We start from the raw sequence: 25,643 nt of genomic DNA on the forward strand, positions 1-25,643 counted from the left end.
CGGAGCATCAAATTTTACTCAAAATAATGCACCAATTACAACTAGGTAAGTAAGTAAAATAATTTTATAATGGTGATTTCAATTCTGTCCTATGTGACTTTCGTTGTTTGGTTTTGAACTAAGTTTTCTTAATAAAAGATTTTTTTGTATCAAAGGTATTAAGAGAAATTTATTTTTTGTTTTTATTATTATATTAGCTTCCAGGCTTTTTGTTGTTCTTCATGTGTACTGATTTGTGCATATTATTTTCGATTTTGGAAGGTCAACAGTAGATACTGTCACCCGCTCGGAACAAAGTGAACTGTCTCTCGGCAGGTTGCTCTCGGCTCTGCGTGGTTGTCGCGACTCGCGACTCGCGGGGTGCGCTGGCGCAACTCAAAGTGACCCCCGCGCCGCGCGGCCTTCAGTCCCAGTTGCGGTCTGCTATCGTTAACACCGTGTAGCAACGACCACTTCGCTGTCGACCGTTCAAACACGCGATTGCGTCCACTGCAACTGTTAAGCGAGTTGCGCGCCCTTTCTCTCACGCAGTGTAATCGTGTTTCGGTACGTGTATGCTAAGTCGTGGTGCCCTCTTGACGCAGGACATCTCGAAGGAATCCAAAGCGAATTGGATACTCTGTTATCTTAGTAAGGGTAAGTCGATATTCTATTGCTGCGGTTGCGATTGTTTTGCTGTGCGAGTTCAAACGCGATAACAGATGATTTTCACTGTGACTTTCCAAAACGGCATCTTGGTTCGCGAATCGACGATCGTAAATAAATTTGTAGACTTCCTCTTATATATCGTCAAGAAACCGCGAGGCAAGTTAGTCCTTTCTTTTACTTTATTACGCGGTAAGGTGAACAGCTTTTATGGTATTTGTAAATACCGAATTTTTTCGGACAAAGAACGCGCTTTAAACCGCACAATTTGGTTTATTTATGATTAATTATTTGTTAATTTATCCATGGCATATTGGTGTCGGCGTGAAGACTTGTTCTCGATTCGTCGCGTATGTTTGACTCTTTTGTGTTCACGTTATTCGTTTGCGACAGGTACGAAATACAAAATGGTTTATATAATAAGCCGTGAACGTGGTACAGCGATATTTTGAAATTCAAATTCAAGAGTATAAAATATTCGAGCCCAAAGAATCAACAGTAGCAATTATTTGTTTATTTACATTGATATCTGACGGACACATTGTCCGGAGTAATTTACTTTGCTGTGACACATAAATAAATTATTAGAAGGCATCGTATGTGATAGGAAAAATTAATTGATATCTGTTTTGATGTCTCTTGTGAACTGTACGTCAATTTACGTACGTACGCTATGTTAAATTTAGCTCACAACTTATTGCCAATTAGGGTATTATTTTAAACTTGCTAAAAAACTTCACGACCATTTATTGGTTTTGTTATTTCTGCTAAAAAAAAACAAATTTAATAATTAACCCCGATTTAAAGTGTTATTTTCACGAAGTTCGTACATACCTCACATTTTAATATTATTGAAATTTATTTCATTTATTATTATTTAGTACTACTATTGTAATGAACTTAATCTTAATATTTACAATCACTTTTAAATTAATAACAATTACATTTTTCCCATTAAATTATAAAATGACGCAATTTAGTTGAAGATATAATTAAAGTACCGTAACAAACATACCTAGTTAATAATTAATTTATAAAGTTTGTATTAATCACACATTTTTAATCCTAACTCAAATTAAAACTGTAAAATCTCACATTTAATAATATTATATTATTAACTTATTCATTTTAATGTCATCTATTAAATTTCAACTGTTTTTAGATTTATTTTAATAGATCAATCGTCCGTATAAATTCACGTTAAAACAGAGAAATCTGACTTTAGCGTCCTAGATTCAATAACGCTCATAGATATCCTACATAGATTGAATATAATGCGATTGGATTCGAATAATGCGATCTGCATCATAATTGAAACAACATCAATCAATTTCAATTATTGATGCTAATCGCACAGAGGCGTTTTGGATTGGAGGTCCTTTATCATCCCCATCTGAATGCTTTACATTTTTCTCGATAGTCGCGTGGTCATAAACACACACAACTTTATCATTCTTACAACTGGCTTCCAGATTCGTCATACCATTTGCCAATTACCATCCCACTATCTGGATGCTTTAAATTTTTCTAGTCAGTCGTGTGGTCTTAACCACATACAACTTTCTCACTCATACGACATGATTCTATATTCGTCATACCATTCGCCAGTTACTATCCCCACTACCTCTGGTTTTCTTACATTTTTCTCGTTAGTCGTGTGGTCTTAACCACACACAATTTTCTGATTCATACGACAGGCTTCTAGACTCGCCATACCATTTGCCAATTACAATCCCCACCACCTGGATGCTTCCCATTTTTCACATCAGTCGTGTGGTCTTAACCACACAATTTTCTTATTCATGCAACTGTCTTCAAGATTCATACCATCTGCCAATTACCATCCCGTGGATGCTTTGCATACGTGAAAAGTTCGGTGTGCTTTTTGCCAAGTCCAACCAAACTACGGAATAAACTCTCCTTACCAAGGAGATTAATTAATTATAATAAAGTGATTAAAATGGACTATTTTCATTGGAGCATCTTTAATTGCCGGAAATACTAACAAAATTCCTCTGGTCCAACTTATAAATAATTAATCAATGATCCTGAATTCGGTATTTAGTAAACCTTGGCGATACGATGCTGTGCGTTGTGACTTATCCGGGTCGGTGTCACAACACTACCCATACAGCTATTTATTTGTTGTTTCGAAACCTAAATGATAATAATCGACAGAATGGCTGGTTGAATGTTTTTGCCATGTTAATAGCTCTAATGAACTATCATTTGGCAAGCATAATTGTAAGAAATATATGGAAGCGATAATGCTCCGTGTGTAGAAATTTACTTGCGCCAAAGTTAAGTAAACATGGATTTGATTATCGATATTAATACTATTATTAACTTAGCCAACTGCTTGGATGCTCAAATACGTTTCTATTTTCTTATGTTACAATAACACTTTAACTAACCTCTAAAACCACCATATATATATAAGTCAAGATCTTAAGTGTTTTAATATGCATATAATCAATTTAAGCTGGGATTTGTAAATAATAGTCCCTAAGCTTATTTTAAGATCAAAGACCATGCGATTACATTCCCGCTTAATTATCAAGAACTGAAAAATCTCTATTAAACGCCTATAGCATGCAATCAATAAACTCGACATAACTAGTTACGACCGGATAAACAATCCGTTGAGCCGTTCTATTGTGGACGTGAAGAAACCCATAAGTATTGCTTACATAATGTCAACTATTGAATAATGCCTATTTTGTGTTTATATTATACATGGCCATTTTATGTTAGGTTTCATCTCATTCTTATTATTAAACAAGCAATTCTTGTAAATATTTATGTGTTTCGGAAATATAAAATTTATGACACGGAGGTTTTTGGGATGAACAACCATCAAGCTAGGTATATTCATTAGGAAATCATGTTCTATCATCTTCCTACTTGCCATAAGAAGCTTAATCCCTTACACTGTTTTATAGAAACATTTTTATCAGCAGCAAAACCCTTTACATACACCGCTCAGAACTCACCTAGGAACTGTCATTTATACGTGAATAAAGCGTTAATCGAGAGATTTCAGTCTTGACTACTGAAACTGATTCTAAATACATATTCTTCCACTGATCCTTCCATATAATCACCTGTTTTTGTGAAAATTAATTATAATTAATTATGGTAACCTATAAGTACAATTTTACTAACACCCTACAATGCAAAAATAATTTTCCAAACATATGAGAAATAATTGAATTTTTTTAATGAAAATTAGGTACGAGACGAGCAAGACATACAGCTGATGGTAATTGATACGCCCTACCCATTACAATGCAGTGCCGCTCAGGATTCTTGAAAAACCCAAGAATTCTGAGCGGCACTAAATTGCGCTCGTCACCTTGAGCATAAGATGTTATGTCTCATTTGCCCAGTAATTACACAAGCTACATTGCCCTTCAGTTCGAAACATAGTAATGTTTACACATTACTGCTTCATGGCAGAAAGCTGTTGTGGTACCCATAATCTATCTGGCTTCTTGTGCAAAGGAGCCTCTCACTGGTACTGGATACTGCTTAAACGTAAATGTAAGAATTATTATAAGCTGAAGTAAACCAAAATTTGTAACTCACATCCATTTATTTATTGACTCATTTGTAAATATAATTAGCCCACTTTAGGTAAATTTGTTTTTTAAACATGTACATGTTTTAATAACAAATTAACTATACATTTTATAATGAATACAATATTACCTAATGATGTTTGTAATAGTTAGGTTTTGACTAATTATATGGAAGGTATTTTAATATGTTCCTTGACTAAGTATCCAATTTTAATAAGAAGATTTTGTATGTACAAAAATGAAGATTAAAGGTTAAGGACATTAAAATACTATTAATTACTTAAAACTTACAACAAAAATTTAAACACATGAAGAAGAAGAAGAACACATAATGTGAGATATAAAAAACTAAACATTAAAGCAGGATTGTAAAATATTGAAAAAAAATCTGAATGAGTCTATTTTAATTTCAATAGTCGAGCTAGCTTCTTACTGGATAATTATTTCGGTATAAAATTTACGTTATTGTATAGTCACTATAGGGTATTTAATTTTCTCGACACTAAAGAACAACAAACAATCTAAAACTACATAATTTTCAATAACGAAACGAAATTGTATTTTTTTTGCTACCTATATGAATCCTCTTAATAAATAAAGTTTTTTTTTTATATTTACATATTTTGCCCGCATATAACCAAAATTAGTCCAATGTAGGTACAACCTAGATATAAAAGGTTGTGAGGTCATGTGGTTCAGGACAAATTTTGTAATTTCTGCAACTATTGATTACTTTTAATGGGATAGTAGAGCAAACAAATGTGTGGGCAACTCGCTTATAAATGATTTTTACTTACATATTGCGTATTATTAGATTAATTTTTAGAATTTCATGACAAATGATAGTTGAACAAGACATACCAAAATTTACAATACATGCGTCATTTGAACGGTTGGCACAGTTGGTAAAGGCGCTCGGGCGGAAGCCGAGAGGCGCATTTATATATTTTAGTTACAAAATTAATTTGTATAATTAATCCCAGAAGTGAAGAAAATCACTTTAATAATAAATATATAAAATATGCAGTTCCCCAAGTCATAATAAAGGGGATAAAACGCCAATATTGATTATTACCTATTAGATAGAACTTCAACGATTTATCTAACCACCAACAGAATTTGTAGGGTATTGTGCACAAAATTTCGTCATATTTGCAACGTTTTACACTGATAGACAGTTACATACATCAACGGCGACGTGATTAAATCCATTTCAGACTGACTAAAGATTGCCTAACGGTCCACTTCGTAAATATAGCCAAACTGACAATATCTAGCCAGCAACCTTGTGAATTGTTAAATTGTTGTACACAACTGAAATAATAATGATCACGTCTCGGAATGAAATAGACTCCGTCTTGCGATAAAGTCAACCAAATATCTGTTTCTTCATTAAATTCCGTATAAAAATATGCATTATAAACAAAAAGAAGTGTATATTCAATTTCCGTGATATGTTTTTAATACTAGAAATGATAAGGGTGATCCAAATATATTTCTTACCACGGTTGGTTGCAATATGGAATTTATTTTCCATATATTTAAATAGCTTTCGGCGAATGTTGATAATTATAGATAAGTAGTAAGAATAATTTCAATATAAAAAGATAATTATTGCAAGAATATACGTCTTGCATTACCTATACTCGTATATAAGAAAGAATACTATACATATAAATTAATGCACTTTTCTTCATATATCCGCGTATCGATAGTTAGTTAATTTAAAATAGAACTTTACATTAACATAAACATGTTTTCAATATTTTATGGTTTATAATCAGTGCAAACCTTATGGTTTATAACCAATCATAAGAAGGACAATTGAGTAATTAAATATAGATGTTACCTAAAAAACAGAAAAGGTTATTTGTGATGCGGGACAGTTATTTGTGATGTACTTAAGGATATTTATTGTAACGTTAATAGATAGTAACGTAGATAAGGAGGGGTCATATAATATCTATGTTAATGAATTTAAGAAGCAGACAGGTTTGGCTGCCAACGAGAGATTAGTAGATGAGTTTCATTGCCCTACATTCATCTTAATTTACTATTTTTAATGCACTTACAATAGGCATTTTACAAATGTTTAAAGATTCAGCGGAGTTTATCAAGTCATAATCAAAAACGGTTTAGACTTTATTGAAATGATCCAGTTTTGAAAAACTATTATGTTAAACACATCATTAACATTTTATACATCCTTTCTTCTTCGTTAAAATAAAGTTTTTGATTTTTATAAAGGCATAAAGGCTGCCCATGTATCCATGGCTGGTTAAGCAAATGCAATTATAGTTAAAACTAAGACATTGGGAAATGTACCTGAATATCTTTCGATCCCCACTACCTAGAAACTCAAATTAAACGATAATTATAATGGCGAACCTGAGAGTTGAACAAGACATAAAAGACTTATAAAAGATTCGTCACTCGAACTGTTGGCTCAGAAGAAGAGCGCTCGCACGCTGTTTTCAAATTTAATTTGGGTAGCCAACTCTTTAATTATAATTGGAACTGTACAGCGACCGAACTCTTTAAAATAACATAAGAATCCTAATCTTTATATAAAGGAAACAAATATAAAAATACGAATTGATTAGAACCTACTTATTTGACGTCGATTAAAAATAATTAAAAATAAATGACGCTGACTGATTATACATATTAATCATCTAAATAAATCTACGCTTTCAAACGGTCGGATGCCATTCGTTGCAATTCTCGCATGACCTCTTTTGCTGTTTGCAAATTCATTAGTATTTCTATGGTATTTTCATACGGTACAGCCAATAAGTCCAATAATATTTGGTATTTTAGATTGGAATGAGAACTCCTTTTTAAGTTTAAATTATGTATAAAATAGGCCAATAAACGTATCTCTAATGTAAGCCACATAAAGGCATAAAAGGCTTCAAAATTGGATCCTTAAGAATTCTCTTCGATGTCACTTCAAACACTACCATCGCTTCGGAAACAAATGGCACTCTGAGAGGAAAGAAACGGCGCAAGAAACTCTTCCAGCATTCTTTTTTGTGCTATTTTTAATAAATGAGCGCAAAAATTGGTGTTGCCTCGTAGAACCAAAGGTAATTTGAGAGCGCATTGTAATATTAACCGACGGTACTCTATAAAGTTCAAATTTTTTAGTCATAACTTACATTAATCGTAAATTTTGCTATAAGGATTAAAGTTTCTCCTTTAATAGATCGCTACATTCTCACTAGTTCTCTGTTGTCTAACTGGACTAATATTAACTGTATTGTTAAATAATTACAATGAATTCTACAAATTTTTATAACGTGGTGGTGCAATATGTAGAATCGTAGACTCTTACCATGGAGCCCATTGTGCGATCCTCGCTCGGCCCGTACCAATGTGTTTTAGGTAGTAAAACTTTTTAAATTTTTACGTTTAGTCGACGCTTTATAAGATCGATAACGCTTTTGTGATTTATCTAGTGTTACGAGTATAGGCTCTTGCATTAAAAAAAAGTGGGTGCCTCGGGAAGCCTGACAGAAGTGATAACTTAAACTAATTTAGGTTGAACTATTTAATATTGAAATCGTTTACTTGAGAAAAGCTTAGGTTATTTATTAAATTTTATAGATATATATTAGTAATGTAAGAAAATATTTTTAAATTTAAGTGTATATACATTTTTAGTATCATATATATATATATATATATATATATATATATATCTATCATAGGCGCCGTAACGCGTTACGTTACGAAGCGGCTTGCGGGAGATAAGAAGATATTCATTCACTTCAAAAAGGAACCGTGTGAGTTTACCCATTTTAAGTTATGGATTTTATATTTCATTTGTTTAATTTAAAATCTCCCTATCAACCATTATCTAAAGTCTGTCTTTTAGAGTTTTTCTGAGTTTTATAATTATGGCGTTCAAAACACATTTTCATCTCATAGTCTGAGTTGTCTCAGTGCAACGGCCCCGGTAATCCGAATACGTAGTTAATGATTAATTAGTGATTTGTTGTCTCTTTTACGCACAGTTATGAAGATAGTCACAACAATACACTTGATCACGGCTTAAGTATTGTATTGCGGTGCCTTGGAATATCAACCGAAGTCGTTTTATTAAGTGTTATGACTACAAAGGTACTGCCGCTATTGTCTGCGGAATATTATAATACCCATTACTTACTTATATCAGGTTGTTGCCGTATTGCTTCACTTATTCCTAAAAAAATATGAATCTTTGACTATGCCCACGTATATACTTGCGTTTATCTATACTAATATTATAAAGCTGCAGTGTTTGTTTGTTTGAACGCGCTAATCTCTGGTACTACTGGTCCGATTGGAATGATTATTTCAGTGTTAGGTAGTCCATTTACCGAGGAAGGCTATAGGCTATGTTTTTTTTCAAAATTAGGGATCCGTTATAAAATTGCTATTTTGTAACACAAGGTGTAAAATCGAAAACCTATTTTTGCGTGCGCTGCAAAAACTATTGACAATAGAACAAAATGATGTACAGGCTATAATATAGGTAATATTTTATTACTTATAAAACTATCGCGTGAATTATACTTCATATGGCAAAACAACGTTTGCAGGGTCAGCTAGTGTTGTAATAAATTAATAGTACTGAGCCGTCACGTTCGGCTATGTAACGCTTGCCATGAGAGAACGTATCAGTTGCATACATGTATTGCAGGCTCATTATTTATTTAGTTATTATAATAACACACATGCCGTATTCCTAATTTGTCAACCGATTGAAATGAAAATGATAAGCTATCCAAAAAGCGTTATCTTAAATTAGCGTGCTCAAAAAAGTATTTATTGCCCGGGATACATAAATATAAACTTTATTTATTGAAAAAATATTTAATGTTCTGACACGCCATATTTTTTTATATTATGTACATTGAAGATACGTTCTACTTCGTCTCAAAGAAGTATCATCTTGTAGAGTTCTATTAGAATAGAATCAGAGGTAGATTTGACCTTCTTGAACTTTCACTTCTCCCATGACTTTTCGCAAATAACAACATTATTTACATATTGTTTGTTGAAGTTCTCATTTATATTTCACTCACGCGATGTCTTGTGCCTTCTCACTACAGTAAAAACACATAAGGTTAAGATCTCCTTATACCTATGCTATTACGACAACCAATATTGATATTATAATATAATATCAGATTAATTTTTATCATTTTTTTCGGTGACATTTTTTATAGTGAAACTTAACATTTAAATTATTTCTCATAGTTGTAAGTCATGTAAAATTTTAAAATAATAAAATTGTTTTTATTGTATATTTCAGAAGTAATTTATAATTGACCCTTCAATTTATATCTCGTCTAATTCAGTCATTTTGGTTATATAATAATGTTTTAATATTAATTTGCTAAAACATAATATATAATGGTCTGTTTGTGTCCATTTCAAAATTAGATTTCAATTCAAACCTGTAATTGGGGTGACAACTAAAAAGTAATCTGTGATAGTTATTATGAAATTATCAAATGAGCAATAAATAAATGTATATAAAATAAATGCTGAAACATGTATAACAAATTAATAAAACAAAATTAATAATTCAATTGTCGTTTAACTTCTTAATTAATGCTCTTAACATTGACAAGATTCGAAATGATAAATGGCAGATGTCGAAATTCAATACTTAAACGATTGGACCATTTGATTGTTTATTTTGAGGTTCTTTGACTGTTTATTTTTTTGTTACATTACTTTATAACATCTTAACAACTCAAGCGATTTTTATGAAAATTTGCGCTCATGTTTTCATAGGTACAGAAATCCTGTTAGTTTTAAGAGCTCCTGTGGAACCGCGATTTGGTTGGAATAGGTAAAAATGAAGAATGTAGTCACGGGCAGAAGCTAGTTGATGAATGAATAAACTGCATTAATGCAACACATACATTTATAAAATTATAACATAATATATACAATCATTACACAATAAAAACAATGCTTATAATTATAACATTTATAATAAATAATATTAAATGATTTCATAAAGTAAAAACTACTAGGAACTGTACCAAGAATACTGGTAACATTTCCGCGTTGGATAGCTAGGTTGATCTGTTGGACAAAATAGCTGCCAGCGCTTGGGTTTCCAGTAGCTTTATTGAGACACGTAGATAGTACTTTGTAAATTTTTCGCGCCTCTGGGGCCCCCCGGGCCAAACTTCTTTTTACTAGTATAATATACTACCAATTTTAGAAAGTAATAATATATGACCGTCAAATGACAGGTACTACCTGTCCATTTTAGGCAGGTAGCCCTTGACGTTCTAGACTCTAGAGCATCTACCAGCAAACCACATCAGCATTGATGGACACTAAATGCTCAGGACGTTGTAACGTATACGCCTCGCCTAAACAAGCTGTGTAAATACCATATCCATAGTTTTTATAATTCAGTGTTGAATAAAAATTTTGCTTGTCTCTTCATAATGAAAAAATTAAAACGAGGATGCAGTATTGAGCTCAGTTATCATTCACGACTATCAAAACATGAGCTGGAAACAAGACACAATCTCAAATTGAATTTATTCGTAACCTCATTTTTTGCGCATTCATTCTTCGCGACCTTACAATAGGGTCCAAGATGCAAATTATTTACGGTTCTTCTCATTAGTAAATATCAAATAAACGAATGAAGCCTGCGAAGACAAATCTGAAGCAGAACATTGCTTAACGGGATATTATTCTGGGTCAACCTGACCGGGTTTGTGGAGACGAATGAGCTTTAATATTAGTTATGTTTGTCGTTATAATATTCATGTGTACACATTATGTAGGTGCTCTTCGAAAATAACTGTGAACATTTAGTTAAAAGTTTTTAAAGGTCAAAGGACATATCTAGTCGTTTTAAGTTGACATTTGTCGTAGTTAAGTAGTTCCAAAACTAACACAATATTATAAGTAAATAATAAACTTCGCGTTTTGTTCTGCGTTAGGAGTAGTTTGATCATTGACATTTGACGTTACTGCTAACACAGACTTTTTAAGTGGTTCTAGTCTTCTTAGGGTCTCATTCGAATGCTCCTCTCTTAGCCGTTTCGTACCATAGGGCTTCATTAGTGCGTGTCATCTATATTTCCATGGTTTCATGTAAACTTTTAAGCGCTTTGTGGATTCTTTTTTCAAATTCAGAGGGGTGTCAGATTAAAACGTTTATGTATGACAATAGCTGTGTAATATTTTTCAAATATCTGTTGATCATTTCCATCACAGATCAAGTACGCTTTTAGGCACACTCTGCTAGTGCTTACCCCTGCGTGTATCACTGATTGCTCGTGAACAAACACGTGAGTCCCTACTGGATAGCCACGCTGGCGTGGCCGCACTTACGATTTCGATACCTTCACGGGGAGTGAGATAGGCACGCCTCTGTTTAAGTCAGTAAGGAAAAGTGTCAACGGTCAAGTAATCTTCTTGAACCTTCAATATAAATTATTCAAAACCTTATACTGATAATAATGTCGAGGGCAGATAGAGACATCAACAACAACAGTGTCGTCGAAATTATTGTTATTTAGATCATATATCCTTACTGTCATCATCTAATTGAAATGTCAAGATAGATATTTAAACTATTTGTTGATATTATTTACCCAAAACATTGTTAGAAATTGTTGTAATTTTATTGAAGAAACCATACGTAAAGACGACCCATATTGCTCAGTAGTTAGTGACGCTGCTAACTGAGCTAGAGGTCCAGGTTCGAATTTCGGTAGGTGTAAACATGTATGTTTGTTTCCGAGTCATGACTCTTTAAATGTATGTATGTACTTAAATTGTTAAAACTTTGGAGAGTCAATACAACTTTATTTACTTAAACCGACTAGTTTCGGACCATTCAGCGGGCCTTCATCAGTGTAAATGGAGTGATAAGACAGGACAACACCGCAAACTCACTACAATCACGACCTTTTTTTATTAAAATAAGGGACGAGACGAGCAGGCCATTACAATGCAGTGCAACTCAGGATTCTTGAAAAACCCCAAAATCTGAGGGGCACTACACTTGCGCTCGTCACCTTGAGACATAAGATGTTAAGTCTCATTTGCCCAGTAATTGCACTAGCTACGGCGCCCTCCAGACCGAAACATAGCAATGTTTACACATTACTGTGACAGAAATAGGCGCCGTTGTGGTACCCATAGTCTAGCGGGCGTCCTCTGCAAAGGAGCCTCCCACTGGTACCTCCGAATGGTACGAAAGTAATTGGTACCCACAACGACAAATCGTGAGTAAAGCCATTTTAAATAAATAAAGTATCTATATATTTTATAGACTTTTTATTTATTTATAGAAAAATTTAACTGAATATCATAGTCCCTCGAACCAGGGACTAGGGAGAAAAGTAGGAGGTACCAGGAACTAGAGAAAAAAGTAGGACATTGTCATCCGCGAAATATAATCGCGGGTGGCAATGTCCTACTTATCACACGTGGTGCGTATGCGATTTTTTTTCCCATTTTGATAAAAATGTCGCTTTTAGTCCCTGATACGATAGACAAAAGTCGTCTTGCCTGTATAGAATCGGCCACTTTTGTTCCAAATGCGACCTTTTCATCAAGGTGGGAAAAAAAATATTATATCATCGGTTATTTAACAGCAAAAGACTATCTAGACGTATAAATTATCTCAACTATAAAAGTGACAATTGATTAGAGTGAGAGAGGAGGAGCCTGCTTACCAATGCCATATGCGTAAGAGAAAGGGAAGCCAGATAGACTGGCGGCGTAACGCGTTAAGTTACGAAACGGTTTACCCTCCCATAAGAAGTTATAACTTCAAAAAAATATGCCCTATTTTTCCAAGCTGTTCGCACTCTTGCTACTTATATAAAGCATTACACAATATCTATATACCAGATCAATTCCTAAAAATTACTACCAGCAGTAAAATTGTTTGTACAATAAAATAATATTACAAGTCGTTAAATAAGCAATATCTTACTTTACATAGTTGGTAGTAATATTTGTAGGTAACTATTATATTTTAAGTAAACAAATCTAGAACAATTGAAGTGTTATTTATATGATTGTAAACGACTTTACAAGTAAATATCTGACCCTGTGACTTGGGGTAAAGTTTTTGTCATAAATGTATAAAACATATAAGTGTTAAGTAAACAGTGAGATATTGTTTATACATTTTTATCTATTAGTTATCACCGTTAAATGCCACCCAGAGCCTTCAGACAGACAAATACCAACATCTATTATAATACCAATAATCAGTGGGAGGCTCCTTTGCACAGGATGCCGGCTAGATGGTGGGTACCACAACGGCGCCTATTTCTGCCGTGAAGCAGTAATGTGTTAGCATTACTGTGTTTCGGTGTGAAGGGCGCCGTAGCTAGTGAAATTACTGGGCAAACGAGATCTAACATCTTATGTCTCAACGTGACGAGCGCAGATGTAGTGCCGCTCAGAATTTTTGGGGTTTTTCAAGAATCCTGAGCGGCACTGCATTGTAATAGGCAGGGCGTATCCGTTACCATCAGCTGTACGTCCTATTCGTCTCGTCCCTTATTTTCATAAAAAAATACATTAAGACAGTCTTAACAAAAATTAATACTATTCATTGCCCAGAAAATATATTACATATTTCAATTAAACGATGGTCAGATACATATATGTGTATGTATGTATTAGTAATACGGCCCGTTACATTAAAGCATTTTCAAATGCCCAGTTATTCATTCATTCAAGCAATCACAATACTATGATGCTTGATTCTGGTATGTAGGAAATATCCCGGGTACAAATGTAAGTTTCGTTAGTCGTTTGTAAAAGAGTTGATACGACTGAACTCGTCCAATTACTCGACGTAAACAACTGGACGAATGAATTTATATACTTTATTAATATAGAAATCTATTTGTATTAATTATAATGTGAGCTATAAATACTTATTAAACAGATAATAATAATAATGTATTATAGTGAATAAGTACGAATACAGACATATAAATCGGGTACATCTAATCTATATATATAAGAGATTTCCACCTATATATTGACTCATCACTATATCTCTGGAGCAATAAGGGGTAGAGACTTGAAATTTGGTAGGAATATTCCTTTCCCCGAGTAGAAGTCAAGTCAAGAACGGATATTACAAAATTCCATTCGCAAGAGTTTTTTTATAACAGAACAAGGTCTGTCGGGTCCGCTAGTTAATGATATCCGAGTCACTCACTACTTAATTTATAATAATTTATAATAACTGCTTAAAAGTATCATTAACGATGGAATTGGCGGGTTTCCTCACCAGATATCAGTATATTTAGGAAAACTTATTGTATCATATTAGCTGTTATAGTTAAGGTTTAAGTCAAATTTAACATTATCGCTGTAACGCTGACTTTAACATAGAGTGCGGAATGTGTTACACCATCGTATTCTTTGGCAGTGAAAAGTGAAATATCAACTCAATATTAAAAATTTATTTGAAATATTTGATAGGTCAGGTAATAAATAAAATAAAATTAAACCTGGCCTGTTCTCATGCTTTACCTTACAGTAAGAGGCTCAATATAGACGTATTAATTATCTAAAGGTCTCTGTTCAGCCATTATCTATAAATAAATTTAAATAATTTACTTAATAAAGGTTTTGCTATAAATCTTACTCAACAACAGAATATCTAAACGATCGGTCAGCCTAGAAATAGATTTACGGTTATGATTATTTTATAACAATAACTATGACATAGTATACAATATTGAATAAATTGTATTTTTTTAACAGAGCGCAAGGAAGAATATTGCAAGTTTCTTATGCCGTTTCTTCTGTCTTAGAGCGTCTTTTATTTCTGATATACTGCAGTGTAAAAATAAAGGCTTTTCTCTCTCTACATAATAGCCTATATAATCTGGTAAATTAAATGAAAAGATAAAGAAAAAAAGATAACACACAAAGGGGGAAGCATGCTCTGCATGTCTTCCGCACCAAATACGAGCCGTGACTGTGGGGGATGGGTGGTCCATGCGTCAACTCAGCCTTGTCGACCTTGTCGTAATTCAAATTTAAATATTTTTATTTAAAATAAGATATCACTTATTGAAAGTGAAAAACTACTACCCATTCGAAAAAGGCATTAGGCTTCTTTTTTTTCATAAAAAATATGGTTACTAATTAATATCGTACAATTAAACTGATTATTTAATACCCTCAGGGCTGTCGCTCCATTCCCAATCTGTGGTATCATTAAGAAAGTCATTTAAGTTACAGTAACCTTTACCACACAAACATGTTTTAACAATTCTTTTGAATTTCGTAATACTTTTGTTTTGAACATTTTCTGGGATCTTGTTGTAAAAGCGTATACATCGCCCCATCAAGACTAACTGACTCACAATATACATCTTTGTAGGTATGTACGCAGCATCCTTACTTAGGAAGTATAAGATCTGAGAGTTGATTGCATAGTGGACTATGCGATAATTTACATTAAATAACGTTTATTTTGATGTGAAAACCTCTTAACGTGCACTGATTTTGTTGGCTTTGAATGAGATTGAGCCGTTACCCTTTATTATGTAACGCTCTTTCGGGTAGAGTAGGCTCGAGGGAATCATTACATGGAACACCATGACGCATCAGTATGTAAGACGATATTTGGCTTGCCAATACGTTATTTAACATTGTATGCGTGTGGTTCGTATGTAAATGACACAAAATTCTGTGTTGTAGAGTACACAATTCACGAGTGTAATTTATACATTTTTATATAGTAAATGTTATTACTTAATGACTAAAAACAAAAAAAAAATTTATTTCATATTAAATACCTTACCTTGATGAAGGTTTTACTTCTACCATGTGATACATATGTCTGTTACCGTTTTCATGAAATATTTGTCATTTAATATGCTACTTACATTGAGTACGAATCGTGTACTGGATGCATTCTTTCAATCAAAATCAAATCAAATCAACAATCTAATTGCATTGCTGTTTTTGTCGCGAAAACGTAGACACGGATTTTTACATTAATAAGGGCTTTTAATACAAGGAAAGTAGAGAAGACACAGAACGAAAGTGATAATTTTGTATGAAAATGGAATAAGATTTGAGTGTTTGATATTCTGTTAGACAGCTCAACACTCAGCTCGTGTTTCTATTTCAAACAAACATTGTAGAAATTATTCCTGTGATAACTTTATTAAATACTCAATGCAGTAATATTCCTTCACATTCAATGTTCCTTAATTTCTGTATCGATTCAACAAGGCAACACAAGTTTCAACACGCGTTTCTTTCCGAAGATTAGTCAATTCATGAGGCACCCATTTTTCATATTTTAAGGTAAGGTAACGTTAATTAAACCATGCCACTATTTCCTGGGTACTTGGCTCGGATCGGCTTCCATCATCTCTTTCAATTCATTGTTATTCACATGTGTGGGCGGTCTTCCACGTTGTTTGTTCTTCAAATCAAAGTTTCCATCACGAAAGTATCTAAAATAAAATAACACGATGTGTTCAATAGCAGTCCCCGGGTCTCCAAACGCAACATAGATATTACGAGCTGTTTCTGCCGCGTTAGTTCCGCGTCGGACCTGGTATTCATAAATCACTCGAATTTTCGAAGTATCTTTCTTGTCTAAGCTGAATAAAAAAAAACTGAAAGTCGATACTCGAATGTTGCACATTTTAAAAGAAGAACTACATAGGTACCATGTGAAAAAGTTTCACTCAAAAATCTCAAACCATGAAGGTTCTATATTAATTCGAAGTACCTATTACAATAAAACTGCAATTTCATACTTAAACCTTTATTATTAAGGTAGCATTAGGTACTTAACAACCATGGATTTCTACATAGATAAGTAATAAGTAATTGCTATCAATATGTTATTTTGATATACGTGTTAATCGTACTTGAAATAATTTGAGTAAGAAAATACACGTGTCATAAGGATAGATTTGATCGAAATATTTAATTTACATATCGAAAATAACTCACGTGAATTTTTATAATTTTATTCTATTTTCACGTTTTTCTATTATTACTCGGTACACCGTTACGAAGGTTATTTAATACGCCGGTTGGCGAACTCTTTCATACGTAATTAAAAAGAAAGAACAAGTTTATTGAACCTGATAACAGCACCAGTTCTTTTGTCGATAACAGGTTTGACATTCAAATCTATAGTTAATGCAAAGAATTGCTGTAGCAACTCCAGTAGCTAGGCAGAGCTGCTCCGTAATCTGACAGAGCCGCCGATATAGAACCTTTATATATATATACAGTGTCTTTATACATGTGGAGCTGTCGGCACGGAAAGTAAATATTTATATAATCTCAATATTTTTAGCATAGGTCCGAATAATTATGTGTCGCTTATAAAATAACTAGCCTTTCCCGTCCGCTTCGGTAGGCGAATTTTAAAAGGGAATAAATTAATGAAGTAACACTGCAATATGAAAAATAACCATAAACTATCTAGGATAAATTTTGCATCGAATGATGGTAGTTTCATGTTGATACGCTTAGTGGTTTAGGCGTGATTGAGCCTCAAACAATGACCATTTTCATTATAATATATATATAGATAGATCAAATCAATCAGCGAACAAAATAACAATGCCCCGTGGAAGGAACACTCTATTACAGAATCTTTCGATTAACGTATTTATTGCACACTAAATAATTTTTTGTGTCCTACTGAATAGTCTCGACGTCTAAATTTGCATCAATACTTACAGCATGCTAGCTTAGAACAAGTTGCAAGTAAATAACAAAAAATAATGTGTGAGAGTACATTTTATGTACAAATCTATTTGGTAATTTAGATTATAATTTGCTGCACTTTGTGGCTTATGAAGCTATTACGGACTACAATTAGTACAATTATTTTGCAATTTAATGTTTTGAAGTGATTAAAACATCAACACCTTTAAATATATAGTTAAACTAGCTGACCCAGCAAACGTTGTTTTGCCATATAAAGAAATAAAATAAAAATTTCAATTATTAAAATTTTGGGGTATAAATAGATGACGACCCATTTTGCAGACCTTCCAAATATATCGTACATAAAATTTATCATACTACAATAATCATTATTTTCGATTCCCATCTTGAAACTCTATTGCGTATCTGTGGATTGAATAGAATAATATTGATGTTGCATGTATTTTGTAATGGTGAATCATAATAAAATAAAAAATAAATGGCAAAAAAATAAAATATTTAGGGGTATTCCTTATCATTTAGGGGGATGAAAAATAGATGTTGGCCGATTCTCAGACCTACCGGATATACACACAAATTTTCAAACAAATTGGTTTAGCCGCTCCAGTGGAGTTTGGTAACAAACACCGGGACATGAGAATTTTACATATAAGATATCGAAGAGTGGATGTCAGAATTATAGACTTTGAACATATTAGCGTGTAGACAAGATGACAGCCCGTTAATGCGTGACCAAATTTGTATTGTCATAGTGTGCCTAAGCTAGTGTTAATATTCTAAATACTAGAGGTAATTCCAAGCGTAGCTAACTGTTTACGACTTGTCAATCAAAAGCGGTTACATTAACAATAATATTAGCTTTGAATTTCTATCTTGCTGTATTTCCGTTAGAGATTTTCTTCTCTCTTGCTCTCTTTGTTCGTCTTATACATTGTTAGTCTATGGTCAGAACTATGATGTCTAATATATAAAATTCTCATGTCGCGGTGTTTGTAGTAAAACTCCTTCGAAACGGCTTGACCGATTCTCATGAAATTTTGAGTGCATATTGGGTAGGTCTGAGAATCAGACAACATCTATTTTTCATCCCCCTAAATGTTAAGGGTGGTCCACGCCAAATTTTTTTTTATTTATTTTTTTATTTTAATTTAATTTTTTTTTGATTATGAGTCAGCATTAAAAAATACGTATAACTTCAAATTTTCACCCATCTACGATCAACAGTTACTTTTGTATCGCGATTTTAATATCGGCAATACAACATAGAGCGAAACATAACCAATATTATACGTTGAAGAAAGGAGGTTTTAAGAATTTAAAAACATTCTATTCTTTTTTATTTTCGTACCTACTTATGTATGTACGTATATCCGAGTTAGTGCTTCTTGGCTTTCACAGACCTAGTGATGAAGACAATGTAAAGTATTTAATTCAGTAAGTACAGTGCCACTGGTCGTGATGTTAAATAATTCATCTCTCTAAGTACCTACCTTATCAATATTACCCGGATAATTTGAGTGTCTCCGTGTGTATATATATAATTCTCGACTTTCACGTTTCAAAACTATTCAAGTAGAAAGAGTGATTAATTAACTTGGCCCGCTATCAAACTGCAAGTTTCATTTCACTTAAATATCTTCAAGTTTAACTTATCAATAATTGAATGCATTGTTGCATGTTTGCAAAAGAAAATTTAGAGGGTTTATTAATATTTAAACAATTTGATTAAGAGATGTGATCTTCTAATTATCATATAATTAAATACTATTTACCAGTGGGAGGCTCCTTTGCACAGGAAGCCGGCTAGATTATGGGTACCACAACGGCGCCTATTTGTGCCGTCAAGCAGTAATGTGTAAACGTGTGTTTCGGTTTGAAGGGCGCCATACCTAGTGAAATTACTGGGCAAATGAGACTTAACATCTTATGTCTCAAGGTGATGAGAGCAACTGTAGTACCCTCAGAACTTTTTGGTTTTTCAAGAATCCTGAACGGCACTGCATTGATGGGTAGGGCATTGATTAATGGGTAGGGCGTATCAGTTATCATTAGCTGAACGTCCTGCTCGTCTCGTCCCTTATTTTCATAAAAATAAAAATATAAACAGTACGTATATTAACCTCAAATTCCTAATGTTTTCCTGGTTGTATTCGGAAAATATACGAATTAAACATCTAGCCGTTTAGCTTAGCTACACTTCGAGGTGAACAAGTTCTGAAGAATGCATTTGTATGCATTTGAATGCACCTCACTCAGTTCCGTACCCAATTCAAAGAATCTAGCTTTATAATATTACAATATCTTTACGTAATTATATATTGTCCGTTAATAAAAAAATATAAAGTATAAATGACATAATAGCAAATTTTTGAATTAAGTTAATTACTAAGTCATGTTGAACATTCGTTTAGTGACTCTCTGCCTGAATTGTTAAGAGTATCTGTTATACAATATTCGTACATAAACAATTCTGATAACATTTATATATTTCAGTACTTGAGTTTTGTAAGGTTTTAATGTATGTTTTCATGCTTCTTTCAGAAACCGGTTTATAGTTCTTGCGACTGCGCGATAAGGTCACGTAAATATTGCTCATTTTAACTGTGTCTCTGTGTTACTTATTTATAGTGGATGGAGACATCTTATCACTCCTGTTTGGAGATGCCTTACTGCAGTATTGACCACAAAACAAGCCTAGTTTGATAGCGAGCTCTATAGTGCTTCATTCATCGTAGTAAATGTGCTATTAAAGTGACATTTGCAAATACTGCATAAGTAAACAATTTACCGTTTTATTTCACGATCAAATGAAATATCACGACTAAATCCAAAAATAAATTAGAAACTTCTTGCACAGTCAAAGAGTTAAAATCAATTTAATGTTTGATTAAAATAGATTGTAACTGTGTTTTTGTTCCGTGGAATTCCTTTCAAATAAATGATTCCAACGGCTATGTTTAGTCCCTGATGCCATTCTCTTTATCGAACAAGTTGTCGTGCCGCAATCCAATGCTCCTTTGTTTACAAATACTAATATTATGGTCGTATAAAATGTCACAATATAATTATGCTCTGTCAGCTCAACTAATAAAGAACAAGGTCAGTCCAACTCACAAATAAATGTGCTGAATCAATAATTTTATAAATGCTATTAAATTCTAAGTATTAATGTTGCTATGCAATGAACTGCTTCGTTAGACAACCCAATTAGGATTTGAGTTTAGTAAGTGCGAAGAAAACAGTAATGTTTTTAGATGATATAGACTTATCTTATTAGAATGTTAAGTATCTCCTTGCCCATAATCGATCCGCTTGGGTATATTTTAATAAGTTATTTTCAAAAACATTTAAAATCTATTAGTTAAGTTAGAATTGCAAAGTAATAAAAAATATCGACTTTTAACCTACATTAAAAAAAAGAAATTCAAACGTAGAACATAAAACTTCTCAATGACATTTTGAAGTTGGTGCCAAGTTAAACATAATCATTACGACATTCAATAATTTTATATCAAATAAAATATATTAGTTTCGAGCAGTAATTACCACCTTCTTATAAGTGTAGAGATTATTTTTTACTTTTTGTGATGAGTTATTTTGTTACGCGTATCATATAATTAGTCGCCAACAATCTGCTAATGGTTGACGTAAAAGAATAATAATAATAAGTAATCTGACATGAAATTCTATAAAAAAATGCATTTCGAATTTCTTACGCTCGATATAATAATGTTGGCAAATATGGTTAACCAAATATTGTAAGTCCAAGCACTATTGGTACTTGGTACAAAAATATTTACTTCCTGAGTTTACTCACACAACCGAACATATTGCAAGCATATTATGCACCTCATAATAACGGGAATAATTCTTGTTATCTGGATTTTATGTAGTATTTAATCGTGTTAAACTGTATTTCTTAACTAAATATCTTTTCGATAATATGTTATTGCCTGATTATCAGTCAAAATTATGTCAGACTCTAATGGGGGAAAACAACCCTGAAAGCTTTCATACAGCAGTGTATTTAAGTAAAATTTTACGACTGTGTAAAGCCTAAACGCCTCACTTAGAAGCCTCACCTTCACTAAAATCTCCTTAATATTGAGATTTAATAATTACAAAATTGTATTCTTATTCCATTTGTTAGAGAGTTAAAACCATTCAATTGAGCACTTGATAAATATTATAATAAAATTATTAAAATAGCACCAAAAGTAATAGAATTTACCAATATTTTTTTTAACAAACGAACTGAAAGATAGGCGCTCTCTTTTATGTATAAAAAAATCATTTCTCTGTTATCACATTGATACAAAATAACAATTATTGTTAGTAAAACTTCACTTAATGTTTTAATCGTGATTTTAAAACGTTAATAAACCACTTTACCGCAATTAGTCATGTCAATGCCAAATTCTTATCATAAAACACGACATGCATTTTGCAACAAAACATAAACACGGGATCGTAAATATATAGAAATGTAATAAAACTGACTATTAGCACTTTTAAGAAGCAATATTGTTTACTAGGGACGACAATTATCAAAGTATTTACTAAATATTAACAGCTGCGTAATTATAATAGTTTTGAATAACTAATGAATTACAATACTGAAAACGAAAGTTGTTTTGTGAATCCATATTACTCATTAAAATCATATTTAGTAACCAGGTGTAATCACTAAGCGTCCTGAAAAGTAAAGGCACTAAAAACTGGAATAAACTCGAAAATAAAATCGATTGTTATATTTAATTTCAAATATTACCCGCCGCGATGGCAAGCGTCCTGATGGAATGACGCTGGTGGCTTGGGCACGGGGAAGGGCGCTGGTGTGGGACGCTACTTGCGTCGACACTCTGGCTCCTTCTCATGTCCAAGTTACGTCAGTTGGTGCTGGGGCTGCTGCTTCGACTGCCGAAGCAAGCAAGCGTCGCAAATATGTTGGTCTCAGTAAGTCATACATCTTTGTGCCGTTTGATGTCGAGACACTTGGCCCTTGGGGCCCAGAGGCGCGGAGAATGTTCAAAATTCTATCTTCGCGCCTCAATAAGGCTACTTGAAACCCAAGCGCTGGCAGCTATTTCGGTCAACGGATCAGCCTTGCTATCGAACGCGGTAATGCTGCCAGTATTCTTGGTACGCTTCCACGTAATGATAGTTTTAATTTTATGTAATCTTAGAATTATAAATATAGTTATAAGATTTGTTTTGTTTGAATAATAAATATATCCTTAATGGAAATGTATTTATGTGAGATAAATAGATAACCAATACCAGTGGGAAGCTCCTTTGCACAGGATGCCGGCTAGATTAGGGGTACCGCAGTGGCGCACATCTCTGCCGTGAAGCAGTAATGTGTAAGCATTACTGTGTTTCGGTCTGAAGGGCGCCGTAGCTCGTGAAAATACTGGGCAAATGAGACTTCACTTCTTATGACTCAAGGTGACTAGCGCAGTTGTAGTGCCGCTCAGAATTTTTGGGGTTTTTCTGGGGTAATGGGCAGGGCATGGGTATCAATTACCATCAGCTGAATGTCCTGATCGTCTCGTCCCTTATTTTCATTAAAAAAAGACAAATTAAAATAAATAATATAAATTTATCTTGATTACTTAATTTCCATCATATGATGCGATATTTTTATTAATAAACAAACAAACAGAATTAATTAGTAATAAATCACACCATTTCCTAGTTCAAATATGCGATTAGCACAGATATATTCTTACATTTTGATACTATTATTATCAAAGTGTGTTTAATTAAGGAATCCTCTCCTGTAAGGTCAACACCTAATGAATATTATAATCTTGCAATTTCCTGTTAACTGTTAATTCGTGTGATAAATTTATAAAATACGCAGAATCTCATTTTAATATTTTAAAATACTAGCATTAATGTATCTATCTTTGTGTTTATTGCAAAAGTTTGTCGGAATTTATACCTAATAGTGCTTATCTCTTAGGTATAAATTTCAAGACACTATACATAGTCCGAATGTTATAGTTATCGAAATAGTCCAAATGATTGCGAAACTGAAGTGGCAGTGGGCAGGGCACATAGTTCGACGGAAAGATGGCCGTTGGGGCAGTAAAGTCCTCGAATGGCGACCACGTACCGGAAGACGCAGTGTTGGTAGGCCCCCCACAAGATCGACCGTGATCGCCGGAATACGTTGGATGACGGCAGCGCAGGACCGATCGTCGTGGAAATCTTTGGGGGAGGCCTTTGTCCAGCAGTGGACGTCTTCCAGCTGATGAAAATGATGATACATAGTCATGTAGGTCATTAAATTAATTAAACGGCAGTTATTAATTACTCTTATTAAATATTGAGTGAATGATAGTGATTGTACAATTTTCAATAGTCGTAACTAAATATTGGTAATAGTCTCTTAAAACGCTTATGAAATATGTTCCAAAATCCAGTATTACTACTTGTTCTATCACATAGTCTTTGTTATTACCATTAATTTATTTGATGTTTTGTACAAGGGAATATGGGCCCCGTAAATAAGATACGTGCTCTTTTGTTCTACTCTTCCATTAATAAAAATTAAAATGTCGCTGCAGTAATAGATAATATAAATAGTATTATTATTCATACTTTTATATTAAATCACATATACGTCTAGATAGACTATGACAGCTATGAAAAGGTCGGACAAAAATTGGGTTTAAAACTAACCCCTATTTTGAGCAATTCATGCACACTAACATAGTGTCACACAAATATTAGTATAAGTCGTAGCTTGTCACGCACACTAAACTAATATTCCTGGCCTGTTTTTATCGGTTGTCTAAAAACAAGGGACACTATCTAGATGTATAAATTATCTAAGACTTTAACAATAAAATCCGCATTTAATTACTTAAGATTAAAACCATTTTCATTACTTAAATTATTAATAATATACTAAATGCATATTAATCCTCATACATACTCATAGAATTGTAATCAAATAAATATTTCATTTCCATCAGTTTTATTACAATAGCGTATAATTAGTTGCTGATACTGATAAAACGAAAACACGTTAAGCGAACATTACAATGGTTTATTACCCAGACTTATCATAACATTAAGTAAAACTAAATATTCGGACAAAATTATTTGATGCATTTCTATTCTTTTTCGTATCTCTATTTTTAGAACGGAATTCCTAGAACAATCAAACAGGTCAGTTTATAGAAATCCGAACAGCTAATATGTCTCAGAAATTAATTAGTTAACAAGGGATTGATGTACATATGTATATTTTCGGTGCTATAAAACTGTAGATTCATGGTAAGCATTTGCAATAAACTACACAAACTAAATATTCAAAGTACATACCGTTAACTTGGCACAGATAAATGTGTTTCTCTTGCATTAGATGGATGTGTGCCTCATGAGATTCAATGGACATATCCAACGGTCGGCGTCTATAGCTGCATGCTTGACTAGAGTACCGTTTACAGCATTGCGCTATTCAACACCTATAGCTGCCAGAAGCAATATTTAAACTATAGGTCGACGAATAAATACATTTATGTATTCGTCGTAGGTATCTAAAACCAGCCGTTAAATTGTAAGAAATGAAGTCGATTGACAATCTATCGTTTTATTATAATATCAATAGTCAAATTGTAATATCACGTCTTTGAAAGTATAACTCCGACATATACACTAGTAGATAATTGACAC

At 33.1% G+C, this 25,643-nt stretch overlaps 1 protein-coding gene across 2 annotated transcripts in view; it reads left to right on the forward strand.

The window, feature by feature from the left end:
- Positions 1–423: 423 nt before the first annotated feature.
- The window catches only part of LOC126978740 (UNC93-like protein), a 97,540-nt gene continuing 72,320 nt past the window's right edge, over positions 424–25,643 (forward strand). For both annotated transcript variants that reach the window (XM_050827786.1, XM_050827787.1), the window contains exon 1: positions 424–636. The gene's annotated coding sequence lies outside the window, so the exon portion shown is untranslated. The remainder of the gene's footprint in view (positions 637–25,643) is intronic.

The sequence above is a fragment of the Leptidea sinapis genome, chromosome Z (genome assembly GCF_905404315.1).
Source record: "Leptidea sinapis chromosome Z, ilLepSina1.1, whole genome shotgun sequence".
Classification (NCBI taxonomy): domain Eukaryota; kingdom Metazoa; phylum Arthropoda; class Insecta; order Lepidoptera; family Pieridae; genus Leptidea; species Leptidea sinapis.